Source organism: Chrysochloris asiatica, unplaced genomic scaffold (genome assembly GCF_000296735.1).
Source record: "Chrysochloris asiatica unplaced genomic scaffold, ChrAsi1.0 scaffold00039, whole genome shotgun sequence".
In the NCBI taxonomy this organism is placed as follows: domain Eukaryota; kingdom Metazoa; phylum Chordata; class Mammalia; order Afrosoricida; family Chrysochloridae; genus Chrysochloris; species Chrysochloris asiatica.
In genome coordinates, this window is record NW_006408557.1 from 7217318 (window position 1) to 7224528 (window position 7211).

Consider the following 7211-nt stretch of genomic DNA (forward strand, 5'->3'; position numbering starts at 1 on the left):
CTTCATCACTCCACGTTGTCTTCTCTGTCTCCATCTCAGGCATCTCTGTTTCTCTGGGTAGGGTCCCGCTCTTGGCTCTTCTATGTTGATGGTCCCAGAGACCTCCGCTCCTAGACTGGAGAATTAATCACTCCCTTCCTTGTTACAAAATGTCTACCTTTGCATTTGCAAGCCTTATAATCCATCCTGATAAGCATTATTCACTACAGTATCACGAGTTACCCATCTGTATTTCCTTTCATCAGCTCTGCCCAGACAGATTGAATAGTACCCACTGGAGATTCTGCCTTCCTCCATGCTCCTTAGCACTAGGTTCCCTCTTGAAAGCTTGTAAGTCAGTCACTTCTTGCCTTTGTAGTCCCTCCTCCCCATTTGAGTATCCAATGACCAAATTGCCCAACTCTGTCCACTCTGTGTGTGGAGGGGGTGGGAATGTTTCTTGCTGTAAGGATTTGTTCCTTCTTTTGGGTTGCTGTTCCATAGGTATATGACATCTATTTTTGTCTTTTCTTCCTTTCCTGTAATTTTAACAACCTTTTTCTTTCTTCACGTATTATATTCTTGATGTCATCCCGTAATTCCTGTGGTCTTTAGTCATCAGTGTTCAATGCATCAACTCTGTTCTTGAGATTCAGGTGGGATGTACTCAAGGTCATATTTTGGTTCTCTTAGACTTAAGTTTTAATTTTCTTAAGTTTCAACTTGAAATTATATATGAGCAATTGATGGTCTATTCCAAAGTCAGCCTTTGGCCTTTTTCTGACTGATGATACTGAGCTTTTCTGTCATCTCTTTCCACAGATTTGATTTGATTTGGTTCCTGTGTATTCCATCCAGTGAAGTCCACATGTATAGTCACCATTTATGTTGTTTTAAAAAAATTGTTTGTTATGAATAAATCATCGATCTTGCAAAATTGTATCATGTAATCTCAAGCATCATTTATCATTTCAGTCACCAAGGTCACTGATGACTTACTGATCCTTCTGTTTTCAACTTTCACATTCCAATCACTAGTAATCATTAATGCAGCTTGTTTGTAATCAAAATGCACCAGTAATCAATTTAAAACCACAGAATTTGGTGAAAATCTTCAGCTTCTTAATCTTTGGCACTTGCGGATGGTGTGTTCATTTGAATAATAGTCTTATTAACTGGTGTTCCTTGATGGTACATGGATGCTTACCTAACAACAAAAACAACACATATCTTGAAATTTTTTTTTTTTTAAATCAAACTAAGCCCAAAAGTACCAGAAGAAAGGAAATAACAAAGATTAGAGCAAGAATTGAACTTTTGGTGTGGCACTGCTGCATCAGCACTGGACTGCAAACCTCAAGGTTGGCAGTTCAAACCCCCCAGCTACTCCTCAGAAACCCTATATAGGGTTTCTATGAGTCAGAATGGACTCAATGGTGTTTAATAATAACAACAACAGAACAAGGAAAACTGAAATAGAATATAGGAAAACAACAGAATCAACAAAACCAGAGTTGGCATTTTCAAAAGATCGAAAATAATCAACAAAAATTTAACCTAAGAAAAAAGTAAATATATCAAATCAGAATAAAAGTGGGGATATTACAACTGCCAGGATCAGGCAGAATGTGCACTTTGGTTGTTTAAATGATTATATATTCCTGAGTATTTTTGTGTATATCCCCCCCCCCAAAAAAAAACAAAACAAAACAGGGGAAATAGAAGCAAATACTGTTGAATGATGATGCGTGAAGGTGATTGTAATCATTGCAATGAAACGATGAATGTAAAACCGATATTCTTCCATGCAAACTATCACTCAATAAAAGCTTAAAAAAATAATAATCAGAGATGTTCAATATCATTAGTTACTAGGGAAATGCAAATCAAAGCTAGGAGGTATTACTCATCTCCATTAAGATGTCTATGATTTCTTTTGTGAGGTTAAGATTTTTTAAAAGTCATTTTATAATAATGGTTTTAATATCTTTGTTTGCCAATTGTAATGTCTATGTAAATTCCAAGTAGATTTTTTAAAAATTCTCCATTCCCTCCCCTCACTAGTGTCTTTTAGCATGAAAGCCTTTTCTTAACTGTTTACAATAGTGGTCTTATACAAAATTTGTCCTTTTGTGATTGACTAATTCATTCAGCAAATGTCCTCCAAGTTCATCCATGTTATGAGATATTTCATAGATTCATTAGTATTCTTAATTGTTATTCATAGTTTTGATTTTCATTTCCCTATTAACTAATGATATTGAGCATCTTGTCATGTGTTTATTGGCCATTTGTGTTTCTTTGTTGAAAAGTCTACTCAACTCCTTTGCCTATAAAATAAAATAATTACTTTTTGTTGAGGGCTGAGAATATACACAGTAAAACACACACCAATTCAACAATTTCTACTTGTATAATTCAGTGACATTGACTACATTCTTCAAGTTGTGTAACCATTCTTCTTTTGCATTATTCTGTTGTGTGTATATGTACTAATTTGTGCAACCATTCTTCTGTTGATGACATTAATGCTGTCTCCAACTTTTTGCTATTGTGAATACTTCTGCAATCAACATGGATGTGCATATATCTACGTGCGTCTTATTTCTTGAGGATACATACCAAGTAGATGGATTGCTGGGTCATACAATATTTCTATCTCCAAAGTGCCATACTGTTTTCCACAGTTGTTATGTTGTTGTTGTTAAGTGCCATTGAGTCGGTTCCGACCCATAGTGACCCTGTACAGGGTTTCCGAGGGTGTAAATCTTTACGGGAGTAGAAAGCCTCATCTTTCTCCCGCGGAGCGGCTGGTAGTTTCGAACTGCTGACCTTAAGGGTCGCAGCCCGATTTGTAACCACTACGCAGTAGTTACACCATTTTACAGAGTCCCACCAGCAATACAGGATTCCTGGTGTGGCACTGTAAGATCAGCAATGGACTGAACCACAAGTTCAGTAGTTCAGACCCACCACCTCGGAAGCCCTAGACAGGGTCGCTATGAGTCAGAACCAACTTGACGGCACTTCACAACAACAATGACTAATGATAGTGAGTTTTCTTCATGTTTGTTGGACACTTGAATGTCTTCTTTGGTGAAGTGTCTGTTCATGTCCTCTGCCCATTTTTTAAAAAATTGGATTATTATTTGTCTTCTTGCTCAGGTGTTGAAGTGTTCTATAAATTTTAGAGTTGTCTTTTGTTTTGTATATCATTGTTCAAAAATTTTCCCTCCAGTTTGTGGTTCTTTTTTAATTCTTTTTTGATGGAATCTTTTGTTGCATGTAAGTGTTTAATTTTTATGAGGTGCTGGTTGTCTATTTATCTTCTGATATTTGTATGTTTTCAATTATGTTTGATTGTGTATTTTTGCCATGTATCAGAGCCCCTAAGCTTTATCTATTTTCTCATTGATGATTTTTAGTTCTTGTTGTTGTTAAATGCCTTCAAGTTGGTTCCAACTCATAGCGAACCTATGCCCAACAGAACAGAAACACTGCCTGGTCCTGCACTATCCTCACAATGGTTACACTGGAGCTCGTTGCTGCTGCCACCATGGCAATCCATCTCTTTGGAGATCTTCCTCTTTTTTGTTGATCCTCCAATTTACCAAGCAGTAGTTCTAGGTTTTATGCTTAGGTTTTAACCACACTGAGTTCATTTTGTATATGTGTGAGGATTGGATCTTGTTTCATTATCTTTTTTTCCTTCATATATTCGAAATTTTGGATATTGTACATAATTTGCTTCTTTCACTTAGCAATATTTTGGAATTATTCTGATAGCACCTAATTCTTTTAAACTGCTGCAGAATATAAAATTGTATAGATAGCTGGGTTGAATATTTCTTTATTAATCAACATTTAAGCTATATCCAAATTAAGTTTTTCTTTTTGTTTTAAAGCTACAATAATACACTTGAGTCCACCATTTTGTTAAGAATTAATTTCTAGATGTGGAATTTCTGGGTTCAAAACCAGATTATTTTTTATTTTAATTGTTAATTTACACTTTAAAATGGTTATAACAATTTACAATGCAGAAAAACCTATTTCTTTGGGTACCATAATAATTAATCTTTGCCAACATAAAGTTACTGTCATTGTGTCATTTCTGATTCACAGTGACCCTATAGCATAGAGTAAAACTGCTCCATAGAGTTCCCGAGGCTGATCATCTTTATGGGAGCTGACAGACCCATTTTTTGTACCACAGAGCAACTGGTGGGTTCAAACTGTTGACCTTGCAATTTTCAGCCCAATAGATAACCCAGTACACCACCCGGCTCCATACCTGGTAAAAGTTTTTTTAATTTTCAACTTTTAACTTTGTGAAGTTTATTTTCAGACTAACTGATTTTGGTTTCTAGTAATATCCATTTTTAATTCATTAACATCTTTGAATTTTTTTATTTTAGCCATTATGGTTGCTATTAAAGACTTTTTTTTAAGAGCAACATTCTAAAGGTCTCTGAAATTTTCTTCTATCATCAAAAAATTCACCTTTTGATTGCCTCTTTATCATCACTACTTAATATGTTGGGGTTCTTATTTCATTGATACTGTCTGAGTGAAAATAACTTTTACCAGATATACAATTTTCTTTTAAAGCTTGAACTACAATTTTTCTGTTTGTAATGGATTCCCACAATTTTGCTTAATCTATCTAACTCCTTTCTCTATAGGCATTGATATATATTTTTTAAGGCACTGATTTTAACTTGTACTATCAGAGCTCTCTCATTTTTTATTGTCTTAGCAGACATGCCTATTTGCGTAGGCAGGTACAGACTCAATCCTGGCCCTAAAGGGAGAGGCATTTTGGTAGTTATAACAAAAAGCATTTCATGAACAGTATCTGATAGTCTATTTAGGATTAATGGAGGAAAAAACAAAAACATGGCTTAGAAATAATTAGCCACAGATCAAAAGCCAAGAAAATCTTTTTCCAAATGTTAAAACATATAATTTTATTTTATATTTTAATAAAAGGAGGGAGACAACTAGAAATAAATCAGAAGATAGTTTCATATTAATCATTCTTTTCATATGCTTCAAATTTATACTTAATGCTTTTCTTTTCCTGGACATTAGAAAGAAAAACTGGGTATTCTGGGAGATGTTTGTATTTCTCTAAATCAATTTCAGGAAAAAATGTGTCACTTTCAAATTCCTGCATGATCCTTGTCACAGTCTAACATGGCTTGGTTGGTTCATGGCATCCTCGTACACAGAACTGCCTCCTACTATCCAAACTATAACTACTGTGTTTCCTAATTCTGGTTGTTCAACAAGTTTTAAAGTATCATCCAGATTTTTTGGCAAATAAACGAACTCCTTGTGGGGGTTCCTTGAGTTCTCTACTTAGAACTAAGTTAATTCTATCTTTCAACAGTCTATTTTTCTCAGGAATGGAGAACCAGGTCTTCCTACCCATAATCACCAAATTCTGTTTACCTTCTATCGAAGAGGTTGCGGTCATGGTCATTCTTTTGAAATATTTGAATTACTTCCTGAATGGGGCCCAGGCTAGTTCTCCAGTCTTGCTGATACCCATGTTCTGGTGCATAGCAATGCTGCAGTTTAGTGGACTAACCATGACAGCAACAGTGAACACCTCTGCCTTGTTTCATTCTTCTGCAAATGGATTTCCAGTTTTGCCAACACCATTGGTTGAAGAGACTATTTCTTCCCTGTTTGATGTGTTTTGGTCCTTTATTAAAGAACAACTTTTTACTTCTAGGTTCTCAATTCTGCCCACTGATCTATGTGTTTTTTCATTATACCAGAACCAGGTTTGTTTATTTTCACTTCTGCGGCTATGTAGTAGGTTTTGAAATGAGTATGTAAGAGGTCTCCAACATTTTTAAGCAATGTTTTTCTTATCTGGGGTATCTTTCCTTTCCATATAAAGTTAGTGATTAATTTTTCCATCTCTTTAATGAACAATGTTGCAATCTGGATTGGGATTGCATTATATCTGTAGATTGCTTTGGGTAGTGTTGACATTTTCACAATGTTAAGTCTTCTTATCCATGAGCATGGTATATTCTTCCATTTTTGTAGGTCTCTTTTGGTTTCTTGTAGTAGTACTTTGTAATTTTCTTTGTATTGTGGTTGGTAGTGATGTTAAGTGCCATAGAGTCAGTTCCAACCCATAGCAACCCTGGATAGGGTTTCTGAGGAGCAGCTGGTAAGCCTCAACTGCTGACCTTGTGGTTCAGACCGACTTTTCAGTCCAGTACATTAACCCACAGCACCACACCTTGTTTCTCTGGTTAGATTTATTCCAAGTATCTCATCTCTTTGGTGACTATTGTAAATGGTATTGTTTTTCTGACTTCATTTTCAAAGTCCTCTTTACTAGTGTAAAGGAATCCAACTAATTTGTGTATTTTGATGTTGTACCCTGCCATTTTGCTGAATCTTTCTATGAGTCTCAATAATTTTCTTGCTGAGTCTTTTGGATTTTCTACATATAGCATCATATAGCTGCAAATAGAGAAAGTTTTATGATTTTTTTTAAAAGGAAAAGAACAGGTATTGGTGAAGATGTAGAGGAATTACAACTTTTATCCACTGCTGGTATGATTGCTGCATAGTTCAGTCACTCTGGAAAACACTTTGTAATTTCCTCAAAACGATAAACATCAACCATGTGACACAGCACTTCTACACCATAATATATATACAGAAGAAAGGAGAGCAGGGACATAAATAAATAAATTCTTGTACACCAGTGCCCATTGTATCACCATTCACAATAGCTAAAAAGAGGAAACAGCTTAAAGGTCCATCTGCAGATGAATGGATAAACAAAATGTAGTACAGACATACACAGCCATAAAGAGAAATGAAACCTTGATCTTACAACATGGATGAACCTTGAAAACATTATGCTGAGTGGAACGAGATCGTCACAAAACGACTATGCTCCCACTTATGTGAAATATGTAGTAAGGGCAGATGGCGAGACATAAAAATTCTTTAGGGGGGGAATCTGTGGCAGAAGCAAGAAATCTATTGCTTTCTAGTCCGGGATGCTCGGCTGCGCCAGGAGCCACCATCTTGGGTGATACCACGTGGGAGAAGGATCGGAGCGGCCACAGATGCCTGGCAGAACCGCTGAGATAAAGGAAGAAGAGTGAAAAGGGAAGCCCATTTCCTGATCACATCTACCTGGAGGCATTCAGAAAGCATAAAAAAAAAAAACACCAAAATACACACCCATC

At 35.9% G+C, this 7211-nt stretch overlaps 1 pseudogene; it reads right to left on the reverse strand.

The window, feature by feature from the left end:
• Window positions 1–5011: 5011 nt before the first annotated feature.
• Window positions 5012–5578, reverse strand: LOC102839926 (annotated as a pseudogene).
• Window positions 5579–7211: the final 1633 nt, after the last annotated feature.